Genomic DNA, 17,932 nt, shown 5'->3' with positions numbered 1-17,932 from the left:
TTCCCCATTTGAAGAGCAGTGAGGTCAAGTTGGGGGTATTGTGAGTCTCTTTCTTACACATTCTAGTTCCTCCTGACTGATCAACATTTTACCTCTCCAACTTTCTTCCCAAAGGCAGTAGTAAATTCTTCAAAATAAAATGAATATCTATTGTGGCTATTCTGTCTCAGTATTTTTTCCATAAGAGAAATCCTGCTCAGCACGTATACCTCTCAGAGCAAAGTTCACTAAACTGACAGGAAAATAACTGACAGGAAGAAGCTAAGTTGATAAGAACTTCACAAAAGCCTGTGAAAGGATGTGTATTCGATAGCAGTCACGATGTATCATCACAGAAGCTTGTGTCAGATAAAAATACAGGAAAAAACATGCTTATCAATAACAGTCAGAAAGTTTGTTATTTGTATCACTTGTAGCCTGGTCTAAAAGATAAAGTTTGTAACTTCTTTGTCATTCTGTAATCCCTCACCCCCCTCTTTTCAGCATAATAAAAGAGGACAGCGTAGAGCAAGCAGGAGCCTGAACATTCCATCTGTCTCAGGCTCAAATGAGGCAATTCCATCTGCCTCAAGCAATGCGCTGTCTCACCTAAAGAAATCTTCGTCTTGTGTTCTTTTTTCTTTTAGCTTTGCAATCACTCTTGCGAGAGTTCCTCAATCACCCTGGCTAGGGTTACGCTGCTTAAACTCACCCTGGATAGGGTCCTGCTTTTGCCAAACTTCACCCTTGTGAGGGCTTCTCTGTATCTCACCCTTGCGAGGGTCCCGTTCTGAGAGGAATTCAGCTATCAACCTGAAGATCTAAACAACAGACCGGTCGCTCAACGCGACAGCTGGGGGCTCATCCGGGATTCCTTGATTTGTCCGGGATCTCTTCGATCTTCAGGTTCCAAGGTGTGACTTCTGGCTAGAGGTGCATCTCCTTCACTCCCATTGCTACGCACCTGGCATAGGTTTCGTACGAACGTAAGTAATGGGCTCCTCACTTTCTCAAGTTTCGTCAGGGCACAGGGACGAACTTTATAGTCTAGTGAAGAAGGCTAATTCCTTTCAGAAAATTAATGGTACAACTGTGTACCCAATTTCGAAGAAATCTTTAAATAAATTTATAATTTATATTGAGGCGCACTGTCCAGCCTATCCATCTGCTGGAACTCTTAGCCATTCTCAATGGGAAAAATTAGGAAAATATTTACATGAAATTCCCAGAGCTCCCATGGATATACTTATCTCTTGGAGAGCAATAATGGCTGCTATAACAATTGTTTATCCATCTTCTAGTCTTCCTGAAAAATCTTTTTCTCTTGTTTCCTCTGATTCCCCTTCTTCTAATTTAAAAAATTCCAAGCCTCTTGCAGCTCATTTTGATACAAATTCTTCCTTATCACCTCCTTATACTGACATTTCTTCCCCTCCTCCTTCCTCTCCTTCTTCTCTTCCTGATTTTTCTCCTATGAAACCTGTGGGAGGAATTATAACTAATCTTCTGTCATCACCTCTATCTTTAGAAACAGAAAATCCTTCTGCTTATCCTATGACTATCATCCCTGGAGCAGCAGGAGGCAATGTTCATACTAACATTGAATTTAAAGTTTTGAAAAATATTAAAGATGCAGTTACAACTTATGGACTGCATTCTCCTTTTACTATGGGAATACTTGATTCTTTGGTTACAGCTAATACAGTTATGTTATTGTGTGATTGGAAAATGCTTTTTTCTATGCTTATGACTCCAGCGCAATATGTTGTGTGGCAATCTGAATATGAAAAAGGTATTGAGGCTGAAATTCGTAGGGGTTTGCCTGCTGGAGTAACTGAAGATCATTTAATGGGGAAAGGTCAATTCTCCACTTTAGTACAACAACAAAATTCTCCGCGTCGTTGTTTTGCTATTATTCATATGTGTGCTATGAATGCTTTAAAGCATGTGGATGATTCAGATTCACAGTCCACTCAAGCATTTTTATAAATTATGCAAGGTCCTGATGAGCCTTATGCTTCATTCATCAGTCGGCTTCAAACAGCCTTAGATAGACAGATAGATAATTCTGTTGCTAAACAAGAATTACTTATAAAATTGGCTTTTTCAAATGCAAATCAAGATTGTCAAAAAATTCTACAGCCAGTTGCTAATAAGCCAGGAGTGACTTTGGCTGAGTTTTTACAACTCTGTAGAATTGTAGGAACAACCACTCATAAAATGGATATGCTTGCTACTGCAATCACTTCTTCATTACCAAATCCTAATTCTGTTTCCACTTCTTCTCCTGATGCTTTTGCTGTAACACGCAATGGCAATTGTTTTAACTGTGGCAAGCCAGGACATTTTAAAAATCAATGTCGTATGCCAGGGGGTGGAGCTGCTCTTTGTGGCCAAACCAGAGGTCCATCTTCCTCATCTAAGCCAAAAACTATCTGTCCTCGCTGCAGGAAAGGCTATCATTGGGCTTCAAATTGTCATTCTAATCCTTCTCCTTCTCAGCCTTCGAGAAACTAATTGAGGGGTCTTCAGCTAGCCCCGCTACAAAGGCTGAATTACCTGTCACAACATTTCCTGTGGTATTGTTAGAGGATCTTGTGTATGATGATCCTGGTGCAGTTTTACTCTTCCTTTAACTACAACGTTTCTCAAACCTTTACCTCCTTCCACACCTGTCTTGCTTATTCCCAATTCTTCTCTTACAATAGAGGGTGTGGTTGCAGCTCCTTACTTATATGATTCTTCTGCTCTTAATAATCTTGCATTGGCTGCAATAGGAGATCGTTGCTTTACTTTAAAAAAGGGGACAGTAGTGGCAACACTTATAATTTTGCCTCTTTTTGAACCACTTTCTTTGTTTGCATTACAGCAGCCTGTTCAAGCTTCAAAACCAACTCTTTCTGTTACACTCAATGGTCGAATTTTGAAGGTCTGATTGACACCGGTGCAGATGTTTCTGTTATTCGTTCTTCTGAATGGCCCTCTTCTTGGTCTCTCACAGAAGCTTCTTCAGTGCAGGGTGTAGGTGGAGCTCAAACTGCTAAGGTCAGCTCTCATTGGCTCTCTGCTTCTACTGAGCATTCTACTTTAACTGCTTATCTTAAACCCTATATCCTTCCTCTACATTGCAATCTATGGGGACGTGATTTACTTTCTCAATTTCAGGCTTATATTCAGATACCATAGTTTTTCTATTAAAATGTCTATTTCTCCTTTATCTCTTACTCTTAAAACCTCTATTCCTGTTTGGGTGGATCAATGGCCTCTCACAAAAGACAAATTGGAGGCTTTACATCTTCTTGTTCATCAACAGTTAATAGAAGGACATATTGAACCTTCCACCAGTCCTTATAACACCCCAGTATTTGTAATTAAAAAGAAATCTGGCAAATGGCGTCTCCTTAATGATCTCAGAGGCAAAAATTTAATTATTCAACCTATGGGATCACTGCAGTGTGGTCTGCCTAATCCTAATTTGATCCCAGCTGGATTTGATCTCATAATAATAGATTTAAAGGACTGTTTCTTTTCTATACCTTTGGCACAAAAGGATAGGATCATCTTTGCATTTACAGTGCCAGAGCTTAACAACTCTAAACCCACATCTAGGTATCAATGGAAAGTTCTTCCACAAGGTATGCTGAATTCACCAACTATGTGTCAATATTTTGTCAATGAGGCTCTGCATCCTTATAGATCTCAATTCCCAAATTTTCTTGTATATCATTACATGGATGATATCTTAATTGCTGCTGATGGGCCAAAGGGGACAGTTCAAAAAACTTTTCCAATCCTCTTGACCACATTAGCAAAAGCAGGGTTACATATAGCACCTGAAAAAATCCAGTCTCACTACCCAATGCAATATTTAGGTCATAAGGTTTTAGCTTCCACAGCATCTCCACAAATTCCTTCACTTACACTTCCACAGCCAACAACACTGGTTCAATTACAGCAGTGCTTGGGGGTTATTAATTGGGCTAGACCATATCTTGCTTTAACCACACAGATGCTATCACCACTTTTTCAAGCACTAGTAGGATTGAAAAATCCTGCAGATAAGGTCTATCTTTCAGATCAGCATCTAGAAGCTTTAAAACAAGTAAACACAACCCTAGCAACTCAATGGGTAAATCGTGCACTCACAGATAAACCACCTTCTCTTGCTATTCTTTCCACTCATCAACTACTGACTGCAATAATTGTTCAAATATCAAATGCAAAAAATCTTCATATCTTGGAATGGTTACACCTACCACACACTCCAAAAACATCTATTTTTACTAGAGCAGCACAAATGGCTTCTCTTATAGAAAAAGGGCGTAAGAGAACCAAAGCTCTGATGGGAATGGATATTTTTACATTGTATATTCCTTTTAAGATCACTCAATGGGAACCTCTTTTTCAGACTTCCACAACACTGCAGGATGCGTTGGAAGATTGGTGTGGCCAAGTGTCGTGCCACCTTCCCTCTGATTCACGATTGCAGGTGTTGAGGACAGTTCCCTTTGTTTTACAATCACCTTTTGTCCAACAGCCATTGAAGGAAGGCTTAACTGTCTTTACTGATGGTTCAAAAAATATTGGAGCATGTACATGGTATGAAAATGCTCAATGGCATAAACGTTTAACTACTTCACAATCATCAGCACAACAAACTGAATTAGCTGCTTTTCTATTGGCGTTGTCTCTTTTTTCACAACAATCTTTAAATGTAATATCTGATAGTATGTATGTTACTCAGATGGTTGCTCATATTTTTGATGCATATATTTCTCCTGTTACTCCTCCCTGTTTAATGAAACTTTTTTTACAGCTTCAGACATTGCTGAAAAAGCGAGGGAAACCTTTATTTGTAGCTCATATCAGAAGTCATCAGCAATTGCCTGGATTCCTAGCAGAAGGCAATCATATGGCAGATGAGGCTTGTAAAATTATGGCCTCCTCTCCCCTTCTCCAACAGCCTTCACCTGGGGAGAGTCATGATTATTTTCATCAAAACAGGAAAGCCCTAGTGAGACAATTTGGAATTACATATCAAGAAGCCACAGCAATAATTCAACAATGTCCAACATGTAGCTTGCAAGCCAAAGGTATCCCTGAAGGCGTTAATCCTAGGGGTACTCAAGCCTGTGATACATGGCAAATGGATGTAACTCATTATCCTCCCTTTGCTCCCTGGAAATACATTCATGTATCAGTAGATACTTATTCAGGGTTTATTATAGCAACATTGCAAAGAGGAGAGGCTACAAAAATGTTATTAATCACTGTATTCGGTCATTCGTAACATTGGGATGTCCAAAAATTCTCAAAACAGATAATGGTCCTGCTTATGTCAGTTCTCCCTTTGCTGAGTTTTGTCATAAGTGGGCCATCACACATAAGTTTGGCTTACCCTTCAACAGCCAAGGTCAAGCGATTGTAGAGAGATCGCATTTAACTTTGAAACAAGCCCTTGATAGGCACTTGGGAAAAAGGCTCAGGCCCCCCAAACCTCCCAACGTTGCAAAATATCTTAAATGTTTGTCTGTACACTCTTAACTTTCTCAATCTTACTGGCTCTCCTCCCTCCACAGCGGCTTCTCGCCACTTCACCAAGCCAGTAGTTCCCTCTTCCCGTCCTCTTGTTTATTTCAGACAGCTTCCAGATCCTGCGTGGAAAGGTCCTGCACAGCTCATCACCTGGGGAAAAGGTTACGCAGCTGTCCAACTTCCTGATCGAGTGCTTTGGGTTCCTGCTCGCTGTGTCAGACCTTACCATGGCAAACCTGACTCTAACCCTAATCTTTCTTCTGATATCAATACTTCCTGTCTTTTCTCAATTTAGGGCATCTCCTGATGCTATTTTTGCTTTCCTTACTGATACTGTTACTTTTATTTTTAAAGATAATCTTCTTTCTGCATGTAATTATGTTTTTCAACACAATGGTAGTTTTCTTTCTCCTACTTCTGACATAACTATTTACTATTACTATTCTCCTTGTTTAATATTTTTAACTATACATGTTACTCAACTTACTATAGGTTCATATTCTTGCTTAGGATTTTTTCACAATCACACTTGTTTCAATCACACTGTTCTATTGCTTTCAACTTCTTCAGTGGCATCTACTCCACTATCTTCTGTTTTACTTACATTGCCATCTCAAGCTAATTCTGAGAAAACTTTTCCTGGAGATAAACTACGCTGGCATCTTCGTTGCTGCTTTCCACCCTGTGATGTCACCAAATGCATTTGGCATCATTCATCTTCCTGGGTTCCTGATCGCTACAAACCACCTGTCGTGCGAAGACGCTACCTCATCCCTGATGACATCCATCGCAAGACTACAGCTCCCATTCGAGCTCGCTATTTTGGGTATCCTGCCTTCATCGCTGACAACTCCATCTCTAAGCAGTCTGCATCTCATGCTGTTCCAAGATTTGGCTATCATCGCATTCCTCGAAGTATACAATCATCTTCTACAAATGAACATCAACCTCAAACTTATACCTGGACTATCCTTGATTTTCAAGGAAAAATTTTAAACACCACCACTAATTATACTAGATGGCCATGGTTTCCTCAGCTTTTCATGGATTTTGCTGAAATGGGGACAGGAGTAGAAAAATTTGCAGACAAAAAACTACAAGCTGATACATGGGACAAGCAAGGCTCCTGTTCTCCAGCACCTGCTGACAACTTTAGATTATATTTTTGTCCTGCTCATAGTACTGGTACTTCTCGTTCTGCCTGCGATGGGGTAGTTGACAGATATTGTAAAAAATGGAGTTGTGTATCCACAGGTCATATCTGGTGGGAAGCACCTACCAAAAATGACTATATTCATATTACCCGTGCTCAAGCACATCTTCCCTGCTCTCAATGGCCTTGTTGTGGACAGAGAATAAATCCACTCAGAATCACTTTTACTGCACAAGGAAAGACACTTGCAAGAAAACAATGGATGGTTGGGTTCACTTGGGGAGGACGTCAGTGGGATGGTCAAGGAGATGAAGGGAATATTTTTACAATTCGTCTTTCTCTATCTATGTCTCATTATGATGTTGGTCCCAATCCTAATTTGAAATCAACCTTTCTACAAAAACACAATATTCAGGTCAATTCTTCTTACACATTGCTAGCAACTACACTTAATGATTCATCTAAAACTGATAGTTTGAATACACTTGACAATGAAGTTAACAATACTCAAAAAACAGTTAGCTTTCTCACATCTGTAATTGAATCAAAAGACCTTGTCAAAAAACCTTTGCTGGAATGGTACTCTGACCAAGAGTCAGAGGAAGAAATAGACACTAATAACTCCTTTTCTCCAAAAGAAGTTTTGTTAACTCTGCCAAGTCATGATTTGGGGGATGAGGACTTTTCCTCGTATGAGTTGGTTCTGCAAGGCACCAACAAACTGAAGGGTTTGTTGCCACCTTATGGGACTACTCGGGAGGAGAAAGGACTCTACCTAGAATCATGAGCACAAAAAAATAAAGAAAAGGAGGAATTGTGGCTATTCTGTCTCAGTATTTTTCCATAAGAGAAATCCTGCTCAGCACGTATACCTCTCAGAGCAAAGTTCACTAAACTGACAGGAAAATAACTGACAGGAAGAAGCTAAGTTGATAAGAACTTCACAAAAGCCTGTGAAAGGATGTGTATTCGATAGCAGTCACGATGTATCATCACAGAAGCTTGTGTCAGATAAAAATACAGGAAAAAACATGCTTATCAATAACAGTCAGAAAGTTTGTTATTTGTATCACTTGTAGCCTGGTCTAAAAGATAAAGTTTGTAACTTCTTTGTCTTTCTGTAATCCCTCACCCCCCTCTTTTCAGCATAATAAAAGAGGACAGCGTAGAGCAAGCAGGAGCCTGAACATTCCATCTGTCTCAGGCTCAAATGAGGCAATTCCATCTGCCTCAAGCAATGCGCTGTCTCACCTAAAGAAATCTTCGTCTTGTGTTCCTTTTTTTTTTTAGCTTTGCAATCACTCTTGCGAGAGTTCCTCAATCACCCTGGCTAGGGTTACGCTGCTTAAACTCACCCTGGATAGGGTCCTGCTTTTGCCAAACTTCGCCCTTGTGAGGGCTTCTCTGTATCTCACCCTTGCGAGGGTCCCGTTCTGAGAGGAATTCAGCTATCAACCTGAAGATCTAAACAACAGACCAGTCGCTCAACGCGACAATCTATAATTGTTATTTTTTTGTTTTTAGCTGGTCCTTTGTGTTGAGTTCTGGTCTCAGTAAAATTATGTAGCATTTAGGGGAAAAGATAGATCCCAATATTCCTATACTGGAAGCCAAGATGGAGAAGATCGCCACAGCTACCATGTACTTTCCTTTCGTGCTCAGATAAGTTGGGACAAAAGACACTAGAAAATACCAGCATGCTGAAAGCAATAAATTTGGCTTCATTAAAAGAGTCTGGCAGTTTTCGAGCAAAGAAAGCCACAATGTAGCTGATGAGAGCCAAAAATCCCATATAGCCTAAAATATAATAGAACATGTTGCCTGATCCTTCATTGCATTCAACTACAATCTCTTCTGGAAGAGAATGCATGTCTAAAATTGGGAATGGAGGGCCAATGCACAGCCACAATATGCAAATACTTGCTTGAATGCAAGAACAATGGAGAATCAGAGAATTTGAAAATCTTTTCCCCACCCATTTTCTCATTTTTGATCCTGGCTTAGTAGCCATAAAAGCTAGAACCACTGTGAGGGTTTTGGCCAAAACTGAAGAGACAGCAGCTGAGAAGATGATCCCAAAAGCAATTTGACGAAGAAGACAGGTCAGCAATTGGGGCTGACCAATGAATAGCAAGGAACAGAGGAAGCAGAGGAAGAGGGAGACAAGGAGAAGATAAGTGAGATTCTGGTTGTTAGCTTTGACAATGGGAGTCTTCCGATGTTTTATGAAAATTCCAAGTACCACAGCTGTGGTCACAGAAAATGATAGAGCCAGAACAACCAAAGTGATGCCCAAAGTTTCATTGTAAGACAAGAAATTTAGATCCTTTGGAATGCACAAGTTTTTTTCCTTATTTGGATACTGTTCTTCTGGACAGTCTAAGCAGTCATCCATATCTGTGAAAATATGTACAGTATTTCAGAATTCATAGCAGTATTTCAAATTTTGCATACTTTTGCTTATTGAGAAATATTTACTAAATAAAAACATCCTATGTCATCAAACATCAGTGGACAGCTATGGTTCTTGGGACTGAATGTGCAACAATTTTCACCATTTATTGCCTTTGTTCTCTTAGCAAAAGCATACAAAAATATAGTCCAGCACCATTAACACAGATTCACACCTTTGTTAAAGAGACCTCTTTTAAATCTTGCTATTTGAGAGTTCAACTGGAATGGAACTCTCATAAATAATGAGAATGACCTGTATGTGTGTGATAGCTGTCTCAATCTGACTTTTCTGTTGGTGTCTTTGTGGATACTTTCATTTGCACATATACAAATATTACAGTACAATATTTCCTACCTCTTTCATTTGAAAACTTTCTTGATGGACAAGTATTACAATCATAACAACAAAATGGCTTCCCTTCCTTCTTTTTCTTTCTGAAACCTGGTTGGCAATGATCATTGCACAGAGCAAGAGGTAGAGTCTATGAGAGAGAGGGGGGAGGGAAGGAGAGAAATATATTTTATTCCATTGAATCCAACCATTTTCAGAAATCAGTACATGCATCATAAACTTCTGAGAAATATTCATTAGTTCCAGGGGTGGGATGCTAGCACTTTGGCCCGGTTCTATAGAACCGGTAGTTCCGAAGAGAAGCTGACACTGAACTGGTTTGCCCACCTGCCCGAGCGCTTGGCTATCCTTTATTTCCTGCTTTTTCAACCTCAGCTGCTTTGCATGACACAGCTGAGGCTGAAAAAGCAGGAAAGAAGAGGAGTTTGAAATGCTGCGCACCCTCCCCACCCCGCCCACTTACTCCTTACCTGGCAAACTTGCCTGCTAAATTGCTATTTTCTCTTTGTTTTCCTTCCCAACCATCAGCTGTTCACTACATTTCAGTGAAGACTCATGTAGTAGATTGCAGAATCATAGATCTCTAAGTAAATCTGTGATTCTGTGAGCAACTCAATCTGCCTGCCTGCTTTGCCTGATTTTGTTTAAAAGTTGCTCTTTTTATAAAAAAAAATCAATATTTACTTGCATGGTGTGTTGTGACTTAATTTTGTGAGTTTGCTTGCTTCCAAATTTTATGACTTTGCTTGCAAGCAAATTTTATGTTACAAACTCAGGCAACAGGAGTTTGCCCTTCCTGAAACCATCATCTGTGAACTATCCTCAAATATCACAATTCGATTCTTACTATGTTACAGAGCACCTGATTATGACATCGAACATGTAAACAAGCTAAATACATTACTAACATGGGCTGCATCCTGCCCATACCCTTTTATCCTTCTTGGTGATTTCAATCTACCTCATATTAACTGGACCCTAAATGATTGTAAAACTGAAATGATACACACAACCTTCTACAATGCTATTACAAATCTGGGACTGGAACAACTAGTAACCAACAACACTAGACTAAACAACTGCCTCGATCTCATCTTCTGCAACAGTTTGAACCTAATCTACGGAATACAATCTAAAGAACCCTTTTCCAGTAGTGACCACAATATGATCGACTTTTGTCTCAACATACATCCACACAAAAATCACCACAATGATGTAATCCCCTATTGTAACTTCAAAAAAGGCAACTATGATCTTATAGACAACGATCTCTCATCCCTTGATTGGCAATCTCTATTCACTGGATGCAATACCGTTGAAGAACATTATAACATATTTTTACTTGAAGTCAAAAGAGTCATCAAACTATATGTACCAACAACAACTCCCAAAACAAAACAAAAAGCAGATTACCCATATCAATAAGGAAACTTCAATCCAAAAAGAGATCACTCTGGCGGAAAAACAAATCTGGTCACGTTGCCAATTTCAAAAACCGATACAAAAATCTATGCCACCAGATAAAGACCGAATGCACCAATTATCACATTAAACAAGAGGAAAACCTTCTAAGCACCAATTCCACCGCGCTTTTTACAATTTTGTAAACAACAAACTAAAAGACTCAAGGTCCATCCCTCCTTGATAGGACCTGATGGTAAAGACTGCAACGACGACACCATTAAAGCCAACATCTTTAACACATTCTTCGGCTCAGTATTTGTAAACAGCAATGGATCATGCCCAATATTTCCTAGCCGTACCACAGATAACAACAATGATCTAATACATATCGATTTCACAGAAGACAATGTTGAAAAAGCAATACGCAACCTCAAACCATCTCTATCTATTGGACCGGATGGAATATGTGCCTACTTCTTAAGAAAGCTATCCACTGCCATAGCCAAACCTCTAAGCATAATCTTTGAAAAATCTTTCAGAACCAGCTCCTTGCCTAACCTATGGTCACAAGCCACAGTCATCCCCATCTTCAAAAAGGGAGACCCAAGCCTAGTTGAAAACTACAGGCCAATCTCCTTATGCTGCATCACCTGTAAAGTCATGGAATCAATTATTAACCAATCCATCATCCTTCACTTAGAGACAAATAACCTACTCTCCAATAAACAATTTGGTTTCAGGAAAAAACTATCCTGTAATCTGCAACTCTTACACTGCAAAAACATATGGACGACACAACTCGACCAGGGCAAAACAATAGACGCAATCTACATAGACTTCTGTAAAGCCTTTGATTCAGTGGTACACGACAAACTACTCCTAAAAATAAAATCCTATGGTATCTCTGGACAACTGAATAACTGGATAGAAGCATTCCTGGCAAACAGACAACAAATGGTCAAAATCGGGAGCGTCCTATCAAATCCAGTACCTGTCAATAGTGGTGTTCCCCAAGGCAGTGTTCTAGGACCAACTCTCTTCATACTCTACATAAACGACCTCTGTGATCATATTAAGAGCAATTGCGTTCTCTTCCCTGATGATGTAAAGCTGTTCAATACCACAGACAATACTGCTACCCTACAAAAAGATCTTGACTATGTATCCGAATGGTCAAACAAATGGCAACTTCAAATCTCAACAAATAAATGCTCTGTCTTACATATTGGCAAAAAAAAATCAGAAAATAAAATACAAGCTGAATAGTCAAGATCTTGTTGATGACCCAAGCTCTGTAAAGGACCTTGGAATACTCACCTCTAATGATCTAAGTGCTAGAGCACACTGCAACTACATAGCCAAAAAGGCATTAAGAGTTGTTAACCTAATCCTACGTAGCTTTTTCTCTGGTAATATCACACTACTAACCAGAGCATACAAAACATTTGCTAGACCAATACTCGAATACAGTTCATCAGTCTGGAACCCACACTACGTATCTGATATTAGCACAATTGAGAAAGTCCAGAAATATTTCACAAGAAGAGTTCTCCACTCCTCTACTCGTTGTAGAATACCTTATGCCACCAGACTTGAAATTCTAGAACTAGAAAACCTTGAATTACGCCGTCTTCGGTCTGACTTAAGCATGGTATACAAAATCATACATTGCAATGTCCTACCTGTCAATGAATACTTCAGCTTCAACCATAACAACACAAGAGCACACAATAGATACAAACTCAAAGTAAACCGCACCAAACTTGATTGCAGGAAATACGACTTCAGCAATAGAGTGGTCAATGTCTGGAATACTCTACCCGACTCTGTAGTTTCTTCCCCAAACCCCAAAAACTTTAACCTTAGACTGTCTACTATTGACCTCACCCCTTTCCTAAGAGGTCTGTAGGGGGCGTGCATAAGCGCACCAACGTGCCTACCGTCCCTGTCCTATTGTTTCTCTTATTCTTTTATTTTTCTTATATGTAACCATTTCATGTATTCACAACTATGTATACATTTATATTTATTATCTTGTAAACAATTGGCAAATCAAATAAATAAATAAAATAAATAAATAAATAAAAAGGATAAAAAAAAAAACAGATTGCAGAAAGGTAGATCTCTAAGTGCATCTGTGATTCTGTGAGCAACTCAATCTGCCTGCCTGCTTTGCCTGATTTTAGGTAAAAGTTGCTCTTTTTTAAATAAAAAATTCAATATTTACATAAATATTTACATATAAGCCACGCCCAGCCAGTCATGTGACCACCAAGCCACACCCACAAATTAGACCACGCCCACAGAACCAGTTGTTAAGACATTTGAATGCCACCCCTGATTAGTTCTTACAATAAATATAATATAATGGAACTGGTTTCTTGTCTGAACTATCTCCAAGTTCTGATAGGTGGCTTCACACTGAAAACTTCAACTCTTTTAGATGTCCATTCAATATCAAAAGACAAGTAGAAAAGGGGGAATTTCATTGCTTGCATCATCCAGTTCCTTTCTCCACTGCCACCGAAGAAGTTCCTGAGTAATTTAATTAAACCACTGGAAGAATATAGATAATGGAGTGTGGGTATACATGTGTAGAGATACAATAACCCTCCCAAAAATTAATTATATAAAGAGCAGGGAGATTATCACTTTGTACCCTGGAGCTGACACGCCAAGTATATTTGCCTCAGATATTTGGAAACTTACAAATTAAGAAGTCACCTTGACAGAGTCCTTCCTTATGTGCTTGAAAGGATCACCATGGGTAAAGCTAGAAGGATGGCCTAAAAGCTAGACAGGTAATTAAAATTAATATCCTCAGTCAGAGGTATTAAGATACACAGTAGAACCTTGGGACAACTAAGCATTTCCTCAGTTTGAAAGGTCTTCATTTTTGAGAAAATGTATAATAAAACTTTATTATAAAAAAAAAAAAAACAGAGGGTCAGTCAGAAAAAAAGAAAAAGAAAAAAGAAAGGCCTCCATTTTTGTGCAGGAAAAAAAAGAAAGGAAGCAATCTTTTTTTTTTAAAAAAAATTCTTCTTCCGCCCTTGCAAACTAGCTTTTCAAATCCAAAAATTTCCTGAATAGGATCAACAACTTCAAATATGTTCTCTTCCAGATACTTAATATAAAAGCACTGGGGATTGTTAATTGCTGAAAAGAGATCTTTCAATACACAAAACTTTAGTCTATCTACCTCTCATCTAGCTTAAGTCTAAGAAGCCAATTTAGAATAACACACCACAGTGTTACAACCTAGATAAAGATGAGCAACTTTTAATAACCACAACCAAACAGAACACACAGATCCAACAAAACCACTTCAAGGAATGCAGTTTTCCCAAGAAATATGCAGCCACCTGAACAGAATCAGGACAGACCCTGTCAGAACTAAGGCAAAGCTCTTTAGGTGGGGAATGGTTGAGAGCCTTCAATGTGACTTGGTTCAGACTGCAAACTTATAATACCTACAGTTCAAGAATATCTCTTCAAGAAATTTCAAGGCACCTTGGATGATCTCATCACAACCACACCAGAAGCAGTTACATAGTTAGCTTCCTTAGATACCAAAATTATGACATCTAGTCCATTACAAATTTATGGCTCCATATTATGATGTTAAAAGGGAGGGTGGCTCAGTGGCTAAGACACTGAGCTCATTGATCAGAAAGGTCAGCAGTTTGGCAGTTTGAATCCTTAGCGCCACGTAATGGAGTGAGCTCCCATTACTTGTCCCAGCTTTTACCAACCTAGCAATTCAAAAGCATGTAAAAATGCCACTATATACATAGGGCTAAATCACATATGCATTGTTTGGTGGGAAGGTAACAGCATTTTATATGCCTTTGGTGTTTAGTCATGCCAGCCACATGACCACAGAGACGTCTTCAGACAGTGCTGGCTCTTCAGCCTTGCAACGGAGATGAGCACCGCCCCCTAGAGCTGGAAACAACAAGCACATATCTTTATTATGGTGATACCTGTTTAAAATGGTCCTGCCATGTGATTTTTCTTCCATTGATGATGAACCTTCTGCCTGATGGTGCTTCAGGATCCATCTGTCCCACTTTCACTTTTATGAATGATTTGTTAGGGAAAGTAACCCAGTTGATAATGTCAAATCCAGCCAGCAATTCATGCTTTGTGTCAAAAGACACCTTGTCTCCAGCACTACTGTTAAAGGAAATTTGACTTAGGAAATGATAAAGCTGGAATAAATGAAGTTTTGACAAGTATTACCAAAGTGGTGAAAACAGTGACAATTGTTTGGCTTGGAATAACGATTTGCTATACTCTAAAGCAGGGTTGTCAAACTCGTGGTCCATGGGCTGGATGTGTCACATGCTGGTCACACCCATGTCCAGTTTAGTGAAGGGGGAAAAAGTTGTGATACATCATGTGATGACGACGTGGTTTGAAACCCTTGCTCTATTTTCATTATCAGTAGTCCCATTATTTTATTCCCCAATCAGTTCACTTCAGTTTTTAAAAGGATACTAAGAACTATCAGAAAATGTATCTCAAACACAATTGTGGCAAAATTAAAAATTAGAAAGGGGAAAGATAATGGAAGATTATATTATAAATTGGTTTAATTATTATTGAAATTACATAGATTATTTAAACACTACAAATATGATTAAGAATATTCTATCTGTAGAAAAAGAGGCATATTTAGAATATGGAGGTTGACATAAAAATAAGATACTGAAATGGTGCACAATGAAAAATATATGTGCATTAATATGAAAATTTATAAGATTATCAATTGTATTGAATATGAACAATATTGTCATATTTGTTTTAAAATGTAAGATATCCTGGTACCACACTGATCACACAATGATATGTTTGTAAATAAGAATTTTTTTAAAAAAATATACAAAAAAAGAAAAGAAAATGTATCTCATATGAACGGACTAAATGCTCTTTTGCCCAGAAATATCCTGGCATACCTTTGTCACCAATGGGAATTCAACTATTTAAACTAAAGGCTAAGGTTTACTATCTGTCTGGGAAAGAGTACTACTATGGAATTAAATTTATATGATGACTTTCTCCTGGTGACTCTAGACTTAAGATTGTTGCAGTATCCACCCAGTCAAGTGATCAGAATTTGGGTGTTTGGCACCTGGTATGTAGTTACAACAGTTGCAGTGTCCTGGAGTCATGTGATAACCACATTTGGCAGCAGGGAATCATTCGTTCATCATATCTTATGTTATCCATCCAAAATAGAAAGACTGAGAGCTTCACTTGTGATCTTCCCAGCCAGCTTCTTATGACAAAGTCAATGGGAGAAGCTAGATTTACTTAATGATCATGTAGCTGATTTAACAACTACAGTGATTCATTTCCTCTCTGCATCTCCTTTGGAAATGTGGAGTAAAGCATTATCAAACAGAATAGACCTTGAAGGGACCTTGGAGGTCTTCTAGTCCAGCCCTTGCTCGAACAGGAGAACCTATACCATTACAGACAGGTGACTGTCCAGTCTCTTCTTAAAAACCTCCAGTGATGAAGCACCCACAACTTCTGAAGGCAAGGTGTTCTACTGGTTAATTGTATAGAGAAGAAGAACTCTTCTTATTTAAATGAAGACAATATTAACAACAACACTGATGCATCAAAGTTAATCTGCCTCCTAGATGAGATATTACCTGAAAATACTGTAATTTTGAAGTCCTTGGGTGATCTTTCATCAACACAGCTCCATGTTTACTTCTCGATGAATAAAAGGCATGCAAAGCAAGCACCACAGCATAGACAGCATTATAAACACTGTAGCTCTGACTAGTCATGCTCATTTCAAAAAAAAGGCCGCGGAAGGCTTTCTATACTCTCATTGCCAGTACAGCTTCCATGGTTCTCCTTGTCCGTTGCAGAAGCTGGAAATGAACATTTAAATGCTTGTTCCCAGAAGACTCTGATAAGATGATCTGTAAGAGAATGGGGGTCTTAGAAGGGAAGGAAATGCTGAAATGCTGACATCTCTGAGGTGTGACTTGCAAAGGACAAGGCACCATGGAAAATGTGCATATTTAATTTTTTTAAAAAGGGCTCCACTGAAAAATCCCAATGGGCTGTCATTACCCATATTTTCTGTACAGGCAGCATCATGTCTGATTCGGCAAGATTGAGCACTATCTGCAAATCTAACATCATGTGAGCATCAGCACTTATAACACAGATATTGACATTTGCTTTACTCAGCAACAGGGCCATTTCTCTAAACATATCATTGAAATTAACCACACCTAAAATGTTGCTTTGGAGGGGCATTCATTCAGAGAAGGCAGTGCAGATCCTATTATCAGAAAAGCTTTTCTCCAAGATCTGCACAAACTTTTCTCCTTTATCATCATCCATGGCCATGATCCCAACCCATTTCCATTGAAAATGCAGCAATAGCTGTACTATCCCAGTATATTGATGTGCTTCATTAGGTACCATGCGGTATAAGAAAGATGGATGGCTTATATCATTCACTGGTGGAATTTATAAACAATAGGTGACCTAAGACAGTGATCCCCAACCTTTTTTATGCCGCGGCCCGGTACCGGCATCAGCTGGTATGCCGCGGCCCGGTACCAGCATCAGCTGGGCGCCAGCTTCCGGTGAGCTCACCGGAAGCACTTTTCATCAAAACAAGATGGCGGCGCCAGCGCTTCTGGTGAGCTTTTCCGGATAGAAATGGCTTTCTACCGGAAAAGCTCACCAACACTGGCGCCGCCATTTTGTTTTGATGAAAAGTGCTTCCGGTGAGCTTTTTACCTGGAAAAGCTCACTGGAAGCACTTTTTCATCAAAACAAGATGGCGGCGCCCAGCAAACCAGCGGCCCGGTAGGATTTGTTCCACGGACCAGTACCGGTACGCAGACCAGTGGTTGGGGACCCCTGACCTAAGGGACAACATAATTACATTCATAATAAGGAAATATAAAAATATCTACAAGATCAAACACTTTTCTATAATGCTAGTTATTTTTCTTACATTTACAACCTACAATTGCCTTCTTCTCTCCAATTTAACTTCATAAAAATGTAGT

The 17,932-nt window shown here is 39.1% G+C and overlaps 1 pseudogene across 1 annotated transcript in view; it reads right to left on the bottom strand.

Annotated features, from left to right (window-relative positions):
- The window catches only part of LOC113430125 (vomeronasal type-2 receptor 26-like), a 29,696-nt pseudogene continuing 11,764 nt past the window's right edge, over positions 1–17,932 (bottom strand). The window contains exons 2-6 of the transcript XR_015745975.1: positions 16,544–17,371; positions 14,864–15,091; positions 9,477–9,603; positions 8,169–9,064; positions 1–151 (exon numbers count right to left, since the gene is read on the bottom strand). The product of XR_015745975.1 is annotated as a vomeronasal type-2 receptor 26-like (transcript). The remainder of the gene's footprint in view (positions 152–8,168; positions 9,065–9,476; positions 9,604–14,863; positions 15,092–16,543; positions 17,372–17,932) is intronic.

The sequence above is a fragment of the Notechis scutatus genome, chromosome Z (assembly GCF_049901735.1).
Source record: "Notechis scutatus isolate UNSWTSFEM ecotype Mainland chromosome Z, rNotScu1.2, whole genome shotgun sequence".
NCBI classification, from domain to species: Eukaryota; Metazoa; Chordata; class Lepidosauria; order Squamata; family Elapidae; genus Notechis; species Notechis scutatus.
The sequence above is the reverse complement of the archived record's forward strand: the minus strand, read 5'-3'. Positions and strand labels throughout refer to the sequence as shown.